The sequence below is a fragment of the Camellia sinensis genome, chromosome 2 (assembly GCF_055761805.1).
Source record: "Camellia sinensis isolate YWXY chromosome 2, ASM5576180v1, whole genome shotgun sequence".
Lineage (NCBI taxonomy): Eukaryota > Viridiplantae > Streptophyta > Magnoliopsida > Ericales > Theaceae > Camellia > Camellia sinensis.
The window spans coordinates 71,500,911-71,524,690 of NC_138962.1; the positions used below are offsets into that span (position 1 = coordinate 71,500,911).

The 23,780-nt window shown below is 34.0% G+C and overlaps 1 long non-coding RNA gene across 5 annotated transcripts; it reads right to left on the minus strand.

The window, feature by feature from the left end:
• On the minus strand, positions 1 to 11,043 carry LOC114300861 (uncharacterized). 5 transcript variants are annotated; one of them, XR_014361085.1, is made up of 5 exons: positions 10,831 to 11,043; positions 2,670 to 3,071; positions 1,174 to 2,571; positions 502 to 1,056; positions 1 to 345 (listed from the first exon to the last, which is right to left on the minus strand). It is a non-coding gene; the product is annotated as an uncharacterized LOC114300861 (long non-coding RNA). The 5 variants fall into 5 exon arrangements; XR_014361084.1 differs by having other exon boundaries at positions 502 to 1,085; XR_014361083.1 differs by having other exon boundaries at positions 502 to 2,571.
• Between the last annotated feature and the right edge of the window lie 12,737 nt (positions 11,044 to 23,780).

Here is a 23,780-nt window from a genome sequence, read left to right on the forward strand (position 1 = left end):
TTAATAAGGTAATTCTTGCTTGCATATCATACAATTTGTTTTTATTAGGAACGTTAGTTCACAAAAACAAACATAGGTAATTCAACAACATTGCCCACCCCCAACTCATCTAACCTTCCTCTAGGTGTGGGAATTGTCTTGCCAGGTCTTGTGTTACTTCGTTAAAAACTCGGCTATCGTGCATACCACCCTCCCATCCGCAAGAGATAAATGTAAAATGTAAGTCAAAATCACAAACTGCAAGAATGTTCTGCGTGTGCCGTCCTTTCCAACCAAAATATGGTGGGGCCTCCGTGGCTTTAGATTTGCCTCAACTTGTGTCCCATCTAGGGTGCCAATACAGTCCTGCAAATGCAGACGTATCATATTAATTTATTTTGGAAAGTGTGTATGTTGAAAAATGTCAAAACAAGTTTATTATGAAACGTTGCAGCCATATTAATTTATGGAAACAGTTTCTTACATTCATTTTTACGAACTGTGAGAACTTTTCACACTAACCCTGAATAGCAAATATTTTCGTTGTGACTCCAAGTACGAATGTCTGTTGTTTTGAGACCTCGTCGGTCGACTGTGTGCTCTGGTAAATTTCTTCATTGCTTTTAGCACGCGCATAAAATGACGCCACGCAGTTTCACTTGAGTGTTGGAAACGGTCTTCAATATCCCAAGTGAGGAATCCTCGCAACACGAATATGAACATATCGACACTCTCCACTACGTCCAACCCATGTGGGCACTGCGGAAGTTGGAGGCCAAAATCGACAACTAATGTGTTACATAGTGCTATAAAACACGTCCCTCGGCATCCTAAAAGTTCACATAAATGATTCTTCCTAACCTATAAGCATCTCCTCCGTCCATAATCTACCAATCAATGCTGTTGTATAAAACGGAGTCCTGTCCACATACGCATACTTCGTCACAACGCGTACAAGTTCGACCCATACCATTGACGTCATTGTTTCCATCTCCCAAATTGTCTCTCAAATCCAGGCATTAATTTCTCCATTTCTTACGACACTTGCAGAACTACCCTCTTGCGGATCCATGGAGACTGCACACCAATAAAAACAAACAAATTTTCTACAAAAACAAAAGTGGTACGCTTTGGCAAACTGAACAAAACATATACAATTCAAATAGTAAAATTAATGTGTGCCACCAAACTCACATGTTTTCTCGTTGATGATGTTATTGCTAGATGTTAAATTCGTCTTCAACTACGCCAAATATGTGACCAACACTTTCATTTCGTAATAGACCAACCTGTAAGGTAATGATGAAAGAAGTTATATTTGTTGCCTCCTCCTATAATACAATATATAGACAAGAGCCTTCATATTAATTTTTTAGCCAACAACTGTGTGCATGTGATTAATGTACTTATAGGTGTACATGTCCCACCACAGTCCAACACACACCGGACATGATTCCATCCATACACATCCAAATTTGTACCTTGTCACATGCAACTTGGGTAGTCCAGTCCAATTACAAAATTTGACAAGCCCATACACTGGGCTACTGACATCAATGTTAAACCAATAGTCATTGGTAAATGACTTGGTACACAACAAATCCGTCTAGTAAGACCCATGGCAAGAAAAAAAAAATAATGGAAAATTAAAACAATTAACCAACTGCAACTGTTTTTGCCAACAACAATTCAAACATTGATACAATTAACCAACGAGTTAAAAATTAAAAAGTTGAAACCAAACCACTACTGAAAAAGAAAATATGAAAAACATAATACAAGCCCAACCATAACAGTTTTTTGGCAACATCCTTACATTACATAAACAGTCCAATTAACCAAAGATTCTAAAATTTAAAAAGGTGCAACCAAACCACTACCAAATAGAAAAAACAAAAACCAAAAAACAAACGAAATTGTCATGTCTTGGTTCTTAGTCCATATTGGCGACACCATCCTGTCCAAATAAACGAACGCCACGACTACGCTCCACCATAGGTTAGTGGGTGATTACGCGCTTCTCTTTTAGCCAATTGACAATGTAATCTAATGAGAGGCCCATAAGTAGGTCACGATTATCGAGTGAATCCATAAGCGAGCAAGCGAATGAGAATAGCGGGCCACCCCCTGTAACCCAGGCACCGTCACCAACCTCGTAAGACAGTCCCCGATAGTGTTTTTGCTCTTTCCTATAACGACATACTGTGTTGTTTTCAGTTCCCTATTTTGTTTACTAACAGCCTCGACAAGGTTGTCCATGCTGCTTGGCACAGTACCAGGGGCTACCCGCTTCCGACGTTTGGCATTAGCTGAGCCATCTGTGATGGAATGGGGAGGAGCATCGTCAAACAGCGAACAATCCACCACATTCTTGCCGACACGATCTGGCACATCATGTGGTGGTGTGCCACCACTGAGAGGCCCCATGCCGCTATCAGGGGTTGCAGCATTGTCACCGGTTCCATCAACATCGCAGATTTCAGTTGGCGTCTACGCATGTTTTCCCATTGCAGCCGCGTCTGCAAACACCCTTTCTATAAGATCCAAGTGTTCTAGTGGCTTTGTCTTGAATTTTGCACATCGGTGGTTCATCTGAGCCAATAAATGTGTAACAATTAATCAAAACACAAAGGTGATTAACATAACGCAGCACAAATATATTGTTCTACTACAAATTCAGAAGTACATACCGCTTGCATTTTTGCCCACCGGTGCTCTGGGGCTGTGAACAATCCTGAGTTGTGGTCATACCCAATCCTTGTGAAGCCTTGGTTACTATCCTATAGCTTTTTCCAAGCAATCCAATCTTTCTTTAGGTTGTCATATTTATTTTTCATTTGTTTGGCAGAATATAGCAAGTCTGTTTTGTCCAGGAACTTATTCACAAGTTTCTTGTAACCAGTCATTGACAAGGAGCACAGTTGGAGGTTACCGTCCCTCATCTCTGCTATGACCAGTTGCAAAAAAAGCTTTGTGTTGTCGCTGTCCCAGGTGCATTTGTGTATCGGTTCTTCTTGGGTTGGTGTGACACCCTTACACGAGTTCTTGATGGAGTGCGGGGTGAAGTGCGAGTGGATACCATCGCACAAGCACTGTTTCACAATTATAGTTTAAACAAAAAATAGCAAGTAAAAACAATTATTTTATAGGTACGTACGAATGTAAAATAACTAGAAAATACATGATATAAGAACATGCAGCTAAAGTATAGTCCACATAAATTGATTGGAAGTTCATGGCATATTGGAGCCACGCAAAAGTTGGGTTACCATACAGTAGTCGACGAAGTGATAAGTACAACAAATAGAATATTTAAATACATCACATACGAAACAACATGATAACGACTACAACGCACAAAACACCAACGACTTTCCTAAGGGTACAGAGGCTCTAACCTATGCGAACAACGTCCGCACGTAACCCAATATCGACAGCAATCGCTGGGTGGTCATTACCAACACTTTCACTGTGGTACTCGTCGCACCAACCAACCCACAGAACACATCGCTGCCGGAACACAAGTGCAATTGTTAGACGGAACGAGCTTGTGTCAAAACACAAAGTGGCATATGTAGTTAACTACTACATGACACGGGCAAACATAGTATGCACGACTTGGGTTTTTGGTAGATCTCAAAATCTTTATGAGGCATTGACCAAAGGCACATGCACACATCCTTCATGGCCATGAAGAAATGGCAATTGACATCGAAGACGCCATTTTTCTTGTTTGCATTAATAGAAGCGTACATGTCATTAACAAAGAAGTGTAACAGTGGGTCTCACACGGAAGTCGTTTCATGATGAATGACCTTTATTTCAAGCAAGTTGTTTCATGTATGTACACTATTATGGTGCGAGAAGTTGTCTCATGAAAAACCAACACGGTAGGCTAATCATACTTCCTAAAACACATTGACAACTTTAGAGTAATAACAAAAGCATTGTGAAAATCTAATTCCCAAATCGTTTAAATAAATATTAATAAAAAAAAGTCCAAATGCTTTAGGCTGTATTACTTTCCATTTCTGGTAGGTAATATAGGTGTAATGCACAAGGCTATAACATGTCATTGAATTTCAAAATTACTTGTTTATAAACTTTCAAGTTTTAAAATGTCCTTTATTGGTGTAAAATAAAGATGTGACAATGTGGCTCTTTGTCAAACATTGCTCATGAAATAGATATCCTCTCCATTTTGGGGGAGCATCTATTTACACACACCACTCTTTTGTTATATACATCCTTCACACACAACTTCCCAACACACTCTCTCATTAAGTGTGTGGGAAGAGGGGATATGGTGTGTGCATATAGAAGCCCCCCCATTTTGGGTCTGACATGTACACAACTTCAACGATTAAAGGAAGGGAAAGAGATTGTTAAACAATGAACTGTATTAGCAACTTAACAAAAAAAATTGTGTATGTGCACAAAGTGGCATAAACTTTGATGTCATCCCATTCAAACAAATCAATTCCGTCAACAAATAATTTTGTGGTAATTTTTTATTTTTATTTTTATTTTTTTATTGGGCTGAAACTTTGATGAGCTCTCATTGTATTGGAGGCTTGCAATTTTCAGAAAGGCTATAGGTATTTTTTGGTCCAGACAACAGGAAAACATGAACAAAGCTACACAACAGTTAACATAAAAGAATCCTTTTGGGGATAAAAATATAAGTTATTAACGCACAAATATATTTGGTACATTTGTACAATCCAACAGAGCCATATACAGAACAACAACACACCAAAACTTTGAAGCTTTCCCTTCACTGTTCTTATCAATTCTACAGGGAATACGGACATGGAGAATCGACTGATACAACGGGGACCTAGCTGATTGTCTAGAACAGAAAAATCCCCAAACATGAAACACGACAACGGTGGACTAATCGAAGGGAAACAAGCAAGATTCAACCACACATGCACAATTCCATGGACAACAGGTAGCCGTATTTGGTTGAAATTAAACAGAAAAACAAGAAATCTGGGTTTGTTTGTTCATATGCCTAACTGCTTTGCGGCTAAGGATGGAGGCATACCTAAATCTGCGCAGACACTGACGACACCGACGTGAAGAGTGCGGTCGGAGGCGTTATAGAGGGCTGATGGTTGAGGTGTCGGTTTGGCAAGGCGAAGTCACAGCAGTGTTGCAGTGGCACCAAAAGGAGTAGTGAGGCAAGTGGCGTCGCGATGAACATCTGTGGAAGCCCTATTGCAATGTATAACCCTAGACAACAATGAGAGTAGTACCGTCATTTCACTTAGCCCCGTATTTTCAGAGATAGAATGGACGGGATTCACAGTGAGGGAATTAATAGTGAGGGGATTGATAGTGAGGAATTGTTAAATTATTTTTATATAAAATAATAAAATAAATAAAAAAATATAAAATATTACTATTTTAAAAAAAATTCCCAATATAAAAAAAATAAAAAAATTTCTAATCCCCTCACTATTTTTCTAATACCATCTTTATCTCCTCCTTACCAATTCCCCTTCCAAAGGGACTACTAATACCAAGGGATTAACAGTCCCCTCCCCATCTCTCAAAACAAACACCCCATTAGTAATACCAAGGGATTAGTAATCCCAATCCCCTCCCTATAACTCCAAACAAACGGGGCTTTAGTTGCTTATAACCACACTCCCAAATCAGTTTTGGCCAAATACGTTGGCGTCTGGCGTTCGCATTTGCTACTAGACGCAGCTTATAACCATGATGCCAAAATATGACTAAAATGACCTACTAAAATAGTCAAAAAGTCAAAAGTCCTAAAAAATAGCCACTTCCCAAACACCCACAATTTATGAGATTAAAAATAGGATAAATTGCACTTTTATATTTGCGATGACTTTTTTTATTATTTTGAGTCTTAAAATTTATTTATTTATTTATTTTGGTTCTTTATATTCTAATTTTTTTTTAGTTTATTCTTAAAGTTAATTTTTATTTAAAGTTAATTTTTATTTAAAATTAGAAAAAAAATCATAATAATTGCCATATAACATGAAAAATATATTATTATATTATAGTTTAAATTTATGTTAGAGATATGAGTTATATATAATAAAATATTTTTATATTACGTGACTATTAATATGTTATTTTTTGTCTAATTTTAAACATAAATTAATGTTATGAGCAAACTTGGAAAAACTTAAAATATGAAGGGTCAAAGAAGATAAAAAAAATTAAGGATTAAAGTGAAAAAATAACCAAAGATAAAGGGGGTAAAATATAATTTTCTCATTATAAAATTGTTTAATGCATTTCAAAATTTTATATTATAATTTTTAAATTTAATCTAATAATAAAGTATGAATTTTTTTTAATTATAAAAACTTATAAAATTAATTAAAATAATCAATTTCTAAAAACTGAGGTAACAAATTGGGCCCATAGAAGCCAAGCCCAACTTGATGCGCCCGCATTAGGTTTCACTCTCTTTTCTTTTCTTTTTATTTATTATAAAAACTTATAAAATTAATTAGAATAATCAATTTCTAAACTGAAGTATAAAATTAGGCCCATCTTGATGCCGGCTGGTGGGTGGTGTTTGGTCACCTATTGACTAGTCGAATCGTTTAAGAGGTTGTTTAGGATAATTTAAATAAATATATTTTTAAATTTTTTATGAAAATATGTATGTAAAAAATAGATAAATAATGTGATTTAAAAAATTATATTTATTTAAATAAATACACTTATTTAGTTTATACCAAATCGTGGGGTCTTTTGGGAAGGGCTAAAAAAGCCAATTTTTAACTTTTTACCAATTTTGGGTCACATCACCTCTCACATTTTTTATGCACAAAAGACAAAATAGACTAAAAAAGTCAAAAAATTAATTTTTTTACCAACTTCCCAAAACACTCCAAAGTCTTAAGTCTGAGCCTTTTAACTTTTAGAATCGTACATACCTATTATTGAGATTGGAAAATTTATATTATGGTCTACGGACATCACGTGATTATATCCCTAACCAATCATAAATCATTATATTTTTATTATTTCCCAATTACCCAACACAGACTTTTTTATTTTTTTTTGAAAACACGTGTAAAAAAGTAAAGAGTTGATGTGACCTAAAAAATTCAAAAAGTTAGATTTTAACCAGCTTGCCAAAATGGCCCAAAATCGTGAGTATCATCCTCCCCACCAAGCACAACACACTTGGGACATCACGTAGCAGTGCCCTGGACCACCAAATAACTTCTCCGAGATTGAGACCTAGGCCTATTTGGAAACTTAGCTATTTTAGTTGACTTTTTAGCAATTTAACTATTTTAACCAAGCTAAAAAAATGTTTGTAATAATAATTTTATTTTTTGTAGTTGATTTAATGATTGTGAGAAAAAAAATAAAATAATTATGATTTGAATGTGATATTTTATTTTATTAATTATTTTAATTTATTTTACTTTTATTAACTATTTTAATAAAAAAAAACCCGACAAACCTAGGTTTCCTAAACAGCACCATAATATGGATCTTTGCGTTGGATCAAGTTATGAGTTAATTTTGAAAAACCCATTTTTCTGAGGCTTATGGGTTGATCCATGGGCCCTACCCTTAGCCCAAGTATAGCCCATATTATATATTTTAAAGTCGGTCCATCATTGAGCCAGGATCAGGCTAAAGACTGAGAGCAAGGATCTCTTCTTTGAATTTTTTACTTAATTTTTTATTTGATGGGCCATTAGGTCTACTTTTAAGTCAAATTTTGATGATTCGAGCCGTTCATATTTTATAATTTGTCATGTATATCACACCTGTAAAATCGAATATCGGATGAACTAAAAACTGTTTATTAAAAAAAATTTAATAAACAGTTTTATTGTTTAATAAAACTTTTAATTCACGTGATTTTTGATATCCGATCGACTTAATTTTTTACAGGTATGATATACATGACAAATTATAAAATGTGAACGGTTCGGATCATCGAAATTGAGCCCAAAAATGGATCCAATGGCCCATCAAGTAGGGAGTCAAGTAGAAAATTCAAGGAGGAGATCCTTGCTCAAAGACTGAGCCATGGATTTTTTTATGACGCTCAATTGAATCCCTTTCCAATAGATTTTTTAAGGGAGAGTTTGGATTTGGATATGGATTGGAGAGGTGCACACTGGCTCGTGGGTTGGAATTGTTTATCTTAGAAGACTTATGAATAGATTTTTAAATTTAAGGGAGAGTTTGGATTTTTAAATTTTTTTAAGGGAGAGGTCGGATCGTTAAATTTTTATTGAGTTCGGATTCAAGCTCGAGCTCGAGTCAAGCCTAAGCCAACTCGACTCGAACTTAGTTTGTTAAATTTTTATTGAGTTCGGATTCGAATTCGAACTCGTTAAAATCTTAATAAACAAGTCTAAACATACTTGGTTCAGCTCATTTGGAGTCCTAGTCATATGACATTGCAAACTCCATGATAGCACTAGTTTCATCTTTTCTTTCTCCAATCCAAAACCATCCTGTACTTTCTCATATCCCTCACCACCGCTCCCTACGGGACCATTAAGATCACCATTTGATATTCCTTATATTAATCCATCCAAATCCTCCCAAAATTGGCATAAATTAATAGACTCAGGTAATCCCATTTAGGGTACATAAGTACTAATTACATTTGTCATTTCTCCTAACATCAATTTTACTAATATTATTTTTATCTTCTTTTCTTTTAACCTCAACCACTTCTTTTTTAGATTTTTATCTCCAACTATCTGTACTCCATTCTTATGTTTTGTATTCCAAAAATTTAAATCATGTTCCTTCAAGTTCTCTACATTTTTTCCTAATCCATTTAGCTTCTTATAGATAAATATATTAGTTCTCCTTCTAATCATGGAATCTATTAATTTCATCAGTAACCTGTTATTGTTACCATGTTCCAAATTCCTAAGCAAATTCTACTTCCTTAAAATAGCATTCACCATATTTGGTTTGAGAAAATTGAGTCCACTTTTCAGAAAATTAAGTTTTTTGTTTTTAGTGAATTTTTTAAATATTTTACACAATTTTTTTATTTTTTAGATACACCTAATCTAAATGCACTTAAAAAGTATAATATTTGTGAAAAAAAAAAAGACTTGAAACAATTTACCAAATACAAAAGATACAAAAAAAAAAGATCATGAAAATTCAATACATTTTCGTATTTTGTTGTATTCAATGAATTTTATAAGATTTTTGTATAAATTTTTTACTTTTTAAGTATATTAAGATTAAGTGAATCTAAAAAAATTAAAAAAAAATTGATTAAATTTTTTTTTAAAAATCATTAAAAATATAAAAATACGAATTGAAAAGTCAACAAATTATTTTTAAAAACTAAAAACTAAATTTGTATTTCCCTCGTCTATTAAAGTGCAAGAACCCTTTGCCTGCTCATCATATCCGAGTATTGGTGATGCAGCGCGTCTCTTGGAGGGGGGACACCCTAGTTAGCTATTGCCAAGTAGTGAACACAACAATTGAAGAATTTTTAGGATCCATGTTCATAAAGGTGTGACCATGTGACTACAAGTTTTAATCGGTTGTCAACCTACCACAACCCTCCTTTTTCCTGGCTTGGGACCAGCTTTGTAAAGGATAAAACACTACATGGGATGCATAGCTTAACTATTGTGCAGTAGACTAACAAGTATGAACACTTCTAATAAGGTGACATGTTTGAGTCATGTCTATATCAGACACTGACACTTGTCGCACACTTCCCAACACCTGTTGGACACCCGTCCAAATGTGTCGTATTATTTTTCAAAAAAAATTCAGCACTGACACTTGAGAGACACACATCTATCACTTAGACACACATAAAACTATTACAAGTTTGAACAAAATAACTTAGACACAATGATAAAAGAAAAATAATGTAGATTTATAGAAATGAGTGTTATGATGCATTCTTTTATTATTTTGAACGATATATCTACATATACAACATATAATTAATATATAAAACCATATATTTTCTGAGTCTTCTTCGCATGTCTTGTCTTGCATTTTTTTCGGAAAATGTTCTTACTTTTCAGAAGATTCTGCTATCAAACCCATTTATGTTTAGATTCCCATTCACAATATATTTTGAAAAATGACAAGGGTTGAGGGTATGAAACTTGATGCCCAAGGAATCTTTCGACACTATACCAAAAATCATTACATTACAACTTTATCTATCAAATTATTCTAGCGTCTAAACCACAAAAACAGGTAAAGAAAGGTTTTCTTTAAAAATAAAAATAAATATTGAAGAAGAAAGAAAAGCTACCTTAGATGTGAAACAAAGAATCATTAGCCATTTAAGTCAATTACAACTGAAACATAGCAAGATATTAAACTAGAATTCTATAGCCTTCCAAATAAGATATTCAGCACACAAAACATTATGTAATGAATCAATCATTAAAAAAAAGCATTAGGGCACTAAAAGAAACAGGTGATATACTCTTCAACACAATAATTAGCATGCAAGAACACAATGAACAATGCATTTGTTAGGAATATTTACTTTTTATATAGAATTCTCTCCCCTCCTCTTCTTATTCTTCCTCCCTTTAATTTTTAGGCCATTGATTTTATTAAAAATAAATTAAAAAATAAAAAATAAAAGAGAGAGAGAGAGAGAGATTAGTTAACAAATCCCAATTTAAGAACCCTAACAAATTCATCAGCTCTGTAAAGCAATAAACGGGAAGTTTTTGAAATGTCAATGTGTATACATATATATAGGAGGGAGAGAGAGAGAGAGAGAGAGAGAGAGAGAGAGAGAGAGAGAGAGAGAGAGAGAGAGAGAGAGAGAGAGAGAGAGAGAGAGAGAGAGAGAGAGAGAGAGAGTACCTGAGTTTAGGGCTCGCTTGAGATCTGAGAAAAGAATCGAATTACCAATCGAGATCAGAAGAGAGAGAACAGGGCTCTGAGGCAACGATCGACGCCCAAAAAAGCAGGAAGAGAGAGAAAGCTACCCGACAACAACTACAGGAATTCATTCACTAGAGAGCTCGCTGTCCTTTTACGCGCAGTTTTTATCGAGAGATTTGAGAAAGTGATTTCGCAATAAAAAGTGAAATAGGTAGATTAAATGTAAATAAAATATATTTATATTTTGATTTATTTTTTATTTATTTTAAAAAGATGGTTAAAAATTATTTTTTTTTGATTTTTTGACTTTTTTTTTGTGAGAAAAGAAGTGGATTAAAAGTTAATAAACGCTTTTTAGCCCACTTCTCAAAATAGGCCTTTATATTGCTTTACATACTTTTTTTTTCTTTTTTTTTTTCAAATTATTTCTCAAATCTCTCGATCAACTATAGCATTGGTGGTGTTTGGCATCGTGTTTGGCAGGCTATTTTAGCCTTAAATTAAAAAAAAAAAGCCAAGTAGCTTTTACTATAGCTGAGGGAGAGACCTTCAGGCCAACTGGATGTCATTAACTGGGTAAAAAGACCTTTTTACCCTTCCTTGCTCATATCCACAAACCCAAAAGACTTACAATTTCAAAGGCCTTTCATCCCGCTCATCTGTATCATCCCTACCTTGGGTGTGAACGGAGGATTTGGAAGAAGAGTGAGGCTCCTCTCTTCGGCAGAACTATTGCGTGAAGACCCACCAGCCGACTGTTTAGCGCACCAATCGTCAAAGACCTACTACATGTAGGGTATACTGACCCTATTTCTGTGTTTCTTCTTCGTTTTCGAACTTGATCTTACTGGTTTTGAACCCACTGTTTCATATCGCATTGTGATTTGGCTAGTATTTATGGTATTTAGTTTTTTTCTTTCACAGTTTTGCACCTATGATCATTTTTTCCCCCATTGGTTTTTTTGGTTGTTCCAACTTCGGTGATTCAGTCGTCATAGGACTATAAAATAGGGCAAAACAACCGACAAATTGGAAGTATTTTTGTTGTTTTATTTTGTTTTCTTCCTTCAAAATCTTTTTTGCATATACGATTTTTTAATTTAAATTTTTTCCTGTGACAAGCTTCTCAGCAAACATGACTGCTGCCTTAATTTTTTTTTTCTTTCGTGTTCTTGGTCAACAAAAAATTTGGTGAGAAGTTTGTGTTCTGTTGGTTGCTTTTGTTCTCAGCAAACATCAAAAGTCCTATGTTTTCATTTTTACAAAAATTTCTCTGATAGAAAATCTATTGTGGATTACTCTTTCTTTCTTTTTTTAATTGTCAATTTATTTGTATACTCTGTTCAGCTAATATGAGTATGGCAAAACAAACACCACCTAAAAACATATAAATTTGTCTGATAAAAAATCTGTTGTGCAATACACTTCATTTTTTTTTTTTTTTGTATGTGTACTCTTCTAGTTTGCTGAAATGAGTATGGAAAAACAAACACTACCTAAAAACCAATTTCTCTGATAGAAAATCTGTTGGCACAATTCTCTTTGTTTTTTTTAAATTTTTTATTTGTTTGTATACTCTTCTGTTCTGCTCAAATGAGTATGGCAAAATAAACACCATCTACAAACCAATTCCTTTCATATAAAATTTGTTGTGCAGTACATTTTTTTTTAAAGTTCTTATTTGTTTGTATACTCTGTTGTTCTACTGAAATGAGTATGGCAAAAAAAGCACCACCTAAAAACCAATTTCTCTAATTGAACAACTCAAAGGTGCATTACTCTTTCCTTTTTAATTTTTTATTTGTTTGTATACTCTTCTGTTCTGCTCAAATGAGTATGGCAAAACAAACACCACCTAAAAACCTATTTCTCTTATAGAAAACCTGTTGTGTAGTTCTCGTTTCTATTATTTTGTACTCTTCTGTTCTCAGCAAACATGGCTCCTACTATGTTTATTTTTTACAAATTTTTATGATGTGAAAATCTATTGTGCACAATTAATACTCTGGTTGTTTTTTGGTTTATTTTTATTTTTGTAAACTCTGTTCTTCTAAATATGTTCTTGACACAGTTAATTTCAACTACATATATCTCATGGAGTTAATTTCATAATAATGTCCTTATCAGCACAACATACAAATTCATAAATGTTTTTATGTTAAATGTATCTTTGCTTAATAAATTTCAACTATTCATTCAATCTATTTTGCTATTGCAAATATGGTGTTGTTATACATTACTTACCTATTCATTCAATATGTTGTTCTGGTAAAAATCAATTGTTGTTATAAATTAATTACCTATCCAAACTCCCCCACCGTTCATCTTGATGAAGAAGGCCTTGGGGCAAAGAGGAAAAAGAGAGGTAGTATAAGTGGAAAGTCGAAGAAGATCTCCAGTGGAGCATCGCACTGGAAGTTCTTCAAAGACATGCTCAACTATGATTTTGCGTCGGTTCAGGTGCCATTGGTTGGTGCTTCAATGGCCTTATACAATTTCATTCGTAGATACAAGATAGCTGGTAATGCTCACACCGAACATGTCAGATGTTCCTCAATTCCGGATGACATGCCCACCGCGAAAGGAGGGGAAAATATGGATAACGACCTCATGGTTTGGGATACAGATATAGATATAGCGAGAGTTCACGTTCGTATCCGCGACCATTTGTTTCACATACAGGACCAAAGACTATTGTGAAATGCTTGTTCTGTATACGAAAGTTGTTGTATGGTGTCATAGTGTTACACATGTATGATGACTTTTAATTATGGATGCACGGTCGTTGCAAAAACTGGAACAAATTATAATGGACTTAATTATGGGAATCAAAATTGGTCAATTGTCTTATGTTATTGTATTTTGTAATTTGTACAAGTAAAACGCATATGAACGAAATTAGGAGTTGCATGAAATATACTGTAATGCCTAAATTTAAGAACTACAAATTAAATTTGTGTTGAAGTTGTCGTTATATGGTCAATTCATAATTTTGATAATTTTGATTTGCATTTGTAATTTATATAAATTGATAGTCAAATTTCGAACAACATTTCTAACTTAACAAGTTAACTACTTATTTTTGCACGTTAACAATAAATGTCCATATGTTTTTCTCATTCATTTGAATTTGTAATTTCTATACCTCTAACCCAAAGTTGCAGGCAATGTGACTAAGAAATATATTTTAATTTCTAATTCGTGTATGGACAATGGAAATGTATAGAAAGGTAAAATACAAAAATTATATTATTTATTTCTTTAATTTTTAAAAAGAAACTAATATTTTAGGATAATAAAAATTCAAAATAAAAAATTAATATTTTGATACAGAGGAAGTAACAAGTTTTGGGTATTTATTTCTATAGTTAGATTTGTTGGTATTAATATCTGTTAGTCTACTAATTAATATACAAATTTTATTATAAATTTGTGCATTGATTTTGTCAAACTAACATCATCTTAATTAACTTATTACAAACAAATTTTTGAACCCAACTGCACACATGACGACAGACGGTGGTAGTGAAGGCAAGCCACATGGAAATCAGCCCTTTTTTTTATGAATTTCTGTAAGGGCAGTTTGGTCAATTTACATTCCACCATCATTTTAAACATATTTTTCAATACAACAACTCAAATAAAAATTCATCCCATCTTTCCAAACACAAAAATTAAGGAGTGTTTTGGAAAGGTGGTAAAAAACTGTTTTTTTGCTTTTTTGGATAATATTTATTTAAGTTGTCACATCATCATGGCTATATGTGAAATTACCAAACTACCCTTAACCAATGTCTACATTTCCACTAATGATCCTGTATCAATTTTTGTTACTAACAGGTAACTGAAATTAATTTTCGTGAGCCTCAAAACGGAAGAATTCTGGCTTTTTTTTTTTTTTTTTTTTTTTTTTTGCAACAGAAAAAATTTGTAAATTTTTAAATTTATAACTACGACATTAATTTTTTTTTGAAATTTAAATTTACAATTTTTTTTTTTACAAATTGAAATTACAAATTTATAGCCCGAGCTCACACCGATTGCGCACCAACACATTCTTAATGCATTTTCTAAATTCATTCATTTCTATGTCATCATCGCTCTCTGGGTCATGGTCGTCATCATCACCTACACCCGCTGCATTGGGCATGTTGTTGAAAATAAAATTTTCTGCGTTGGCCACCCGATTGAATGCTTCATCGTTGTTTGAGTTGCGGCGTATAAAATTATATAGTGCCATTGAAGCCCCCACCAATGGGACTTGCACTTTTCAAAAATCATACAAAGGCATGCGATGTAGAAAACCCCATCGCGCTTTCCATACCCCGAACGTTCGTTCTATTGCACTTCGTAATGATAAGTGGACTGTGTTAAATACTTTGTTTGCATTTCTTGCCCGTCAACCCGCATGAAACTGTTCCTGGTGGTATCGACAGCCCTTGAACGGGGCAAGAAACCCTTTTTGGTTTTTGTACCCAGCATCAATAAGGTAATACTTGCCTGCGTATCATACGATTTGTTTTTATTAGTAATGTTAGTTCACAAAAACAAACATAGGTAATTCAACAACATTGCCCACCCCCAACTCATCTAACCTTCCTCTGGGTGTGGGAATTGTCTTGCTAGGTCTTGTGTTACTTCGTTAAAAACTCGGCTATCGTGCATACTACCCTCCCATCCGCAGGAGATAAATGTAAAATATAAGTCAAAATCACAAACTGCAAGAATGTTCTGCGTGTGCCGTCCTTTCCGACCAAAATATGGTGGGGCCTCCGTGGCTTCAGATTTGCCTCGACATGTGTCCCATCTAGGGTGCCAATACAGTCCTGCAAATGCAGACGTATCATATTAATTTATTTTGGAAAGTGTGTATGTTGGAAAATGTCAAAACAAGTTTATTATGAAACGTTGCAGCCATATTAATTTACGGAAACAGTTTGTTACATTCATTTTTACGAACTGTGAGAACTTTTCACACTAACCCTGAATAGCAAATATTTTCGCTGCGACTCCAAGTACGAATGTCTGTTGTTTTGAGACCTTGTCGGTCAACTGTGTGCTCTGGTAAATTTCTTCATTGCTTTTAGCACGCGCATAACATGACGCCACGTAGTTTTACTTGAGTGTTGGAAACGGTCTTCAATATCCCAAGTGAGGAATCCTTGCAACATGAATATGAACATACCGACACTCTCTACTACGTCCAACCCATGCGGGGGCTGCGGAAGTTGGAGGCCAAAATCAACAACTAATGTGTTACATAGTGCTATAAACACGTCCCTCGGCATCCTAAAAGTTCACGCAAATGATTCTTCCTAACCTATAAGCATCTCCTCCGTCCATAATCTACTAGTCAATGCTGATGTATAAAACGGAGTCCTGTCCACATACGCGTACTCCGTCACAACGCGTACAAGTTCAACCCATACCATTGACGTCATTGTTTCCATCTCCCAAATTGTCTCTCAAATCCAGGCATTAATTTCCCCATTTCTTACGACACTTGCGGAACTACCCTCCTACACTTGCGGAACTACCCTCCTGCAGATCCATGGAGACTGCACACCAATAACAAACAAACAAATTTTCTACAAAAACAAAAGTGGTACGCTTTGGCAAAGAGAACAAAACATATACAATTCAAATAGTAAAATTAACGTGTGCCACCAAACTTACATGTTTTCCCGTTGATGATGTTATTACTAGATGTTAAATTCGTCTTCAACTATGCCAAATATGTGACCAACACTTTCATTTCGTAATAGACCAACCTGTAAGATAATGGTGAAAGAAGCTATATTTGTTGCCTCCTCCTATAATACAATATATAGACAAGAGCCTTCATATTAATTTTTTAGCCAACAACTGTGTGCATGTGATTAATGTACTTATAGGTGTACATGTCCCACCACAGTCCAACACACACAGGACATGATTCCATCCATACACATCCAAATTTGTACCTTGTCACATGCAACCTAGGTAGTCAAGTGCAATTACAAAATTTGACAAGCCCATACACTAGGCTACTGACATCAACGTTAAACCAATAGTCATTGGTAAATGACTTGGTACACAACAAATCCGTCTAGTAAGACCCATGGCAAGAAAAAAAAAATAATGGAAAATTAAGACAATTAACCAACTGCAACTGTTTTTGCCAACAACAATTCAAACATTGGTACAATTAACAAACGAGTTAAAAATTAAAAAGTTGAAACCAAACCACTACTGAAAAAGAAAAAATGAGAAACATAATACAACCCAACCATAACAGTTTTTTGGCAACATCCTTACATTACATAAACAGTCCAATTAACCAAAGATTCTAAAATTTAAAAAGGTGCAACCAAACCACTACCAAATAGAAAAAACAAAAACCAAAACACAAACGAAATTGTCATGTCCCGGTTCTTAGTTCATATTAGCGACACCGTCCTATCCAAATAAAAGAATGCCATGACTACGCTCCACCATAGGTTGGTGGGTGATTACGCGCTTTTCTTTCAGCCAATTGACAATGTAATCTAAGGAGAGGCCCATAAGTAGGTCACGATTATCGAGTGAATCCATAAGCGAGCAAGCGAATGAGAATAGCGGGCCACCCCCCTGTAACCCAGGCACCGTCATCAACCTCGTAAGACAGTCCCCGACAGTGTTTTCGTTCTTTCCTATAACCACATACTGTGTTGTTTTCAGTTCCCTATTTTGTTTACTAACAGCCTCGACAAGGTTGTCCATGCTGCTTGGCACAGTACCAGGGGCTACCCACTTCCGACGTTTGGCATTGGCTGAGCCATCTGCGATGGAATGGGGAGGAGCATCGTCAAACAGCGAACAATCCACCACGTTCTTGCCGACATGATTTGGCACATCATGTGGTGGTGTGCCACCACTGAGAGGCCCCATGCCGCTATTAGGGGTTGTAGCATTGTCATCGGTTCCATCAACATCGCGGATTTCAGTTGGCGTCTACGCATGCTTTCCCGTTGCAGCCGCGTCCGCAAACACCCTTCCTATAAGATCCAAGTGTTCTAGTGGCTTTGTCTTGAATTTTGCACATCGGTGGTTCATCTGAGCCAATAAATGTGTAACAATTAATCGAAACAAAAGGTGATTAACATAACGCAGCACAAATATATTGTTTTACTACAAATTCAAAAGTGCATATCGCTTGCATTTTTGCCCACCGGTGGTCTGGGGCTATGAACAATCGTGAGTTGTGGTCATACCCAATCCTTGTGAAGCCTTGGTTACTATCCTGTAGCTTCTTCCAAGCAATCCAATCTTTCTTCAGGTTGTCATATTTATTTTTCATTTGTTTGGCAGAATATAGCAGGTCGGTTTTGTCCAGGAACTTATTCACAAGTTTCTTGTAACCAGTCATTGACAAGGAGCACAGCTAGCAGTTACCGTCCCCCATCTCTGCTATGACCAGTTGCAAAAAAAGCTTTGTGTTGTCGTTGTCCCAGGTGCATTTGTGTATCGGTTCTTCTTGGGTTGGTGTGACACCCTTACCACGAGTTCTTAACGGAGTGCGGGGTGAAGTGCGAGTGGATACCATCGCACAAGCACTGTTTCACAATTATAGTTTAAACAAAAAGTAGCAAGTAGAAACAATTATTTTATAGGTACGTACGAATGTAAAATAACTGGAAAAATACATGATATAAGAACATGCAGCTAAAGTATAGTCCACATAAATTGATTGGAAGTTCATGGCATATTGGAGCCACACAAAAGTTTGGTTACCATATAGTAGTCAACGAAGTGATAAGTACAACAAATAGAATATTTAAATACATCAACATACGAACAACATGATAACGACTACAACGCACAAAACACCAACGACTTTCCTAAGGGTATAGAGGCTCTAACCTATGCGAACAACGTCCGCACGTAACCCAACATCGACAGCAATCGTTGGGTGGTCATTACCAACACTTTCGCTGTGGAACTTGTCGCACCAACCAACCCACAAAACACATCGCTGCCGGAACACAAGTGCAATTGTTAGACAGAACGAGCTTGTGTCAAAACACAAAGTGGCATATGTAGTTAACTACTACATGTATGAAGGAGATGTGATACGCACCGTTGGACACGGGCAAACATAGTATGCACGACTTGGGTTTTTGGTAGATCTCAAAATCTTTATGAGGCATTGACCAAAGCCACATGCACACATCCTTCATGGCCATGAAGAAGTGGCAGTTGACATCGAAGACGCCATTTTTGTTGTTTGCATTAACAGAAGCGTACATGTCATTAACAAAGAAGTGTAACAGTGGGTCTCACACGGAAGTCGTTTCATGATGAATGAACTTTATTTCAAGCAAGTTGTTTCATGTATGTACACTATTATGGTGCAAGAAGTTGTCTCATGAAAAACCAACACTGTAGGCTAATCATACTTCCTAAAACACATTGACAACTATAGAGTAATAACAAAAGCATTGTGAAAATCTAATTCCCAAATCGTTTAAATAAATATTAATAAAAAAAAGTCCAAATGCTTTAGGCTGTTTTACTTTCCATTTCTGGTAGGTAATATAGGTGTAATGCACAAGGCAATAACATGCCATTGAATTTCAAAATTACTTGTTTATAAACTTTCAAGTTTTAAAATGTCCTTTATTGGTGTAAAATAAAGATGTGATAATGTGGCTCTTTGTCAAACATTGCTCATGAAATAGATATCCTCTCCATTTTGGGTCTGACATGTACACAACTTCAACGATTAAAGGAAGGGAAAGAGATTGTTAAACAATGAACTGTATTAGCAACTTAACAAAAAAAATTGTGTATGTGCACAAAGTGGCATAAACTTTGATGTCATCCCATTCAAACAAATCAATTCCGTCAACAAATAATTGTGTGGTTAATTTTATTTTTTATTTTTTATTTTTTTTAAGGGGCTGAAACTTTGATGAGCTCTCATTGTATCGGAGGCTTGCAATTTTCAGAAAGGCTATAGGAATTTTTTGGTCCAGACAACAGGAAAACATGAACAAAGCTACACAACAGTTAACATAAAAGAATCCTTTTGGGGATAAAAATATAAGTTATTAATGCACAAATATATTTGGTAAATTTGTACAATCTAACAGAGCCATATACAGAACAACAACACACCAAAACTTTGAAACTTTCCCTTCACTGTTCTTTTCAATTCTACAGGGAATGCGGACATGGAGGATCGACTGATACAACAGGGACCTAGCCGATTGTCTAGAACAGAAAAATCCCCAAACATGAAACACGACAACGGTGGACTAATCGAAGGGAAACAAGCAAGATTCAACCACACATGCACAAGTCCATGGACAACAGGTAGCCGTATTTGGTTGAAATTAAACAGAAAAACAAGAAATCTGGGTTTGTTTGTTCGTATGCCGAACTACTTTGCGGCTAAGGATGGAGGCGTACCTAAATCTGCGCAGACACCGACGACGCCGACGTGAAGAGTGTGGTCGGAGGCGTTATAGAGGGCTGATGGTTGAGGTGTCGGTTTGGCAAGGCGAAGTCACAGCAGCGTCGCAGTGGCACCAAAAGGAGTAGTGAGGCAAGTGGCGTCGCGATGAACATCTGTGGAAGCCCCATTGCAATGTATAACCCTAGACAACAATGAGAGTAGTACCGTCATTCATGTAGCCCCGTATTTTCAGAGATGGAATGGACAGGATTTACAAGGGATTAATAGTGGGGGGATTGACAGTGAGAAATTATTAAATTATTTTTAAATAAAATAATGAAATAAATAAAAAAAATAAAAAATTAAATATTAATATTTTAAAAAAAATTTCTAATATAAAAAAATAAAAAATTTTCTAACCCCCTCACTATTTTTCTAATACCATCTCTATCTCCTCCTTATCAATTCTCCTTTCAAGGGGACTACTAATACCAAGGGATTAATAGTCCCCTCCATATCTCTCAAAACAAATACCCCATTAGTAATACCAAGGGATTAGTAATCACAATCCCCTCCCTATAACTCTAAACAAACGGGCCTTAGTTGCTTATAACCACACTCCCAAATCAGTTTTGGCCAAATACGTTGGCGTCTGGCGTTCACATTTGTGGCTAGACACAACTTATAACCATGATGCCAAAATAGGACTAAAATGGCCTACTAAAATAGTCAAAAAGTCAAAATTCCTAAAAAATAGTCACTTCCCAAACACCTACAATTTATGAGATTAAAAATAGGATAAATTGCACTTTTATATTTGCGATGACTTTTTTTATTATTTTGAGTCTTAAAATTTATTTATTTATTTATTTTGGTTCTTTATATTCTAATTTTTTTTTAGTTTATTCTTAAAGTTAATTTTTATTTAAAATTAGAAAAAAAAATCATAATAATTGCCATATAACATGAAAAATATATTATTATATTATAGTTTAAATTTATGTTAGAGATATGAGTTATATATAATAAAATACTTTTATATTACGTGACTATTAATATGTTATTTTTTGTCTAATTTTAAACATAAATTAATATTATGAGCAAACTTGGAAAAACTTAAAATATAAAGGGTTAAAGAAGATAAAAAAAAATTAAGGATTAAAGTGAAAAAATAACCAAAGATAAAGGGGGTAAAATATAATTTACTCAGTATAAAATTGTTTAATGCATTTCAAAATTTTATATTATAATTTTTAAATTTAATCTAATAATAAAGTGTGAATTTTTTTTTAATTATAAAAACTTATAAAATTAATTAAAATAATCAATTTCTAAAAACCGAGGTAACAAATTGGGCCCACAGACGCCAAGCCCAACTTGATGCGCCCGCATTAGGTTTCACTTTCTTTTCTTTTCTTTTTATTTATTATAAAAACTTATAAAATTAATTAGAATAATCAACTTCTAAACTGAAGTATAAAATTAGGCCCATCTTGATGCCGGCTGGTGGGTGGTGTTTGGTGACCTATTGACTAGTCGAATCGTTTAAGAGGTTGTTTAGGATAATTTAAATAAATATATTTTTAAATTTTTTATGGAAATATGTATATAAAAAATAGAGAAATAATGTGATTTAAAAAATTATATTTATTTAAATAAATACACTTATTTAGTTTATACCAAATAGTGGGGTCTTTTGGAAAGGGCTAAAAAAGTCAATTTTTAGTTTTTTATCAATTTTGGGTCACATCACCTCTCACATTTTTTACGCACAAAAGACAAAATAGACTAAAAAAGCCAAAAAATTAATTTTTTTACCAACTTTCCAAAACACTCCAAAGTCTGAAGTCTGAGCCTTTAACTTTTAGAACCGTACATACCTATTATTGAGATTGGAAAATTTATATTATGGTCTACGGACATCACGTGATTATATCCCTAATCAATCATAAATCATTATATTTTTATTATTTCCCAATTATCCAACACAGACTTTTTTATTTTTTTTGAAAAAACATGTAAAAAAAGTAAAGAGTTGATGTGACCTAAAAAATTCAAAAAGTTAGATTTCAACCAGCTTGCCAAAATGGCCCAAAATCGTGAGTATCATCCTCTCCACCAAGCACAACACACTTGGGACATCACGTAGCAGTACCCTGGACCACCAAATAACTTCTCCGAGATTGAGACCTAGGCCTATTTGGAAACTTAGCTATTTTAGTTGATTTTTTAGCAATTTAATTATTTTAACCAAGCTAAAAAAATGTTTGTAATAATAATTTTATTTTTTGTAGTTGATTTAATGATTGTGAGAAAAAAAATAAAATAATTATGTTTTGAATGTGATATTTTATTTTATTAATTATTTTAATTTATTTTACTTTTATTAACTATTTTAATCAAAAAAAAAAAAAAACCGACAAACCTAGTTTCCTAAACAGCACCACAATATGGATCTTTGCGTTGGATCAAGTTATGAGTTAACTTTGAAAAACCCATTTTCCTGAGGCTTATGGGTTGATCCATGGGCCCTATCCTTAGCCCAAGTATAGCCCATCTATCTGTACTATATATTAAGTATAAATGAGTTTTTAATCCTAAGCCTTGTGGGAACTATTAACTTCTCCCAACCCTCAAGTCTTACCCTCATAATAACACTTTAATGCATTAAGAACAAGCATAAAAAAAATTCTTTAAAATCCAACACATATGAATTCCTTGAAAAGTCCCAACAGATATGATTATTATCCCTCATAATAACACTTTAATGCATTAAGAACAAGCATAATTTTTTTTTGAAAAGTCCAACACATATGATTATTATCAAAATATTAAAGTTTAATATAATATAATTAAAAAAAGAAGACATTTAGGCTCCGTTTGGTAAGCCTCTCAAAATATAATTCTACCAATTGATTTGAGTGTGTTGTTTGTTTAGCGCTTTCAAATCATAATTTACACTCATTTCTCAAAACTTAATTCAGAACATAATCATTACTTTTCAATACTCATAACCAAACACATAATTCAAAACTCTTTTCGAAACTCAATTCAAATCAATATTTTAATCTTGTTAAGATTTTAAATATTTTAATATTTAAATATGTTACGATTTTTTTAATTTTTTAATTTTTTGAATATTTTTAAATATTTTAATTTCAAAATATTACGATTTTAATTTTTTTAATTTTAAAATATTTTATAAAAATAAATTCAAACTCTATTTTATAAAAATATTTTTAAATATTTTAATTTTTTTTGTTATGTATTTGGTTACGATTTGAGTGTAGAGTTGTGAAAGTAGTATGAAGTTTCGAGTTATGCGTTTGGTTATGAGTTTTAAAAATAATTTCTTAATTGAGTTTTGTTTTATGTGTTTAGTTACGATTTGAGTGTAGAGTTATTTTTAAATTTAAAACTTTTGAATATTTAAATTATTTAAATTTTTACGATTTAAATTTTTTGAATATTTATTTTAATTTTTTACTTATTAAATTTTTTAGATTATTTA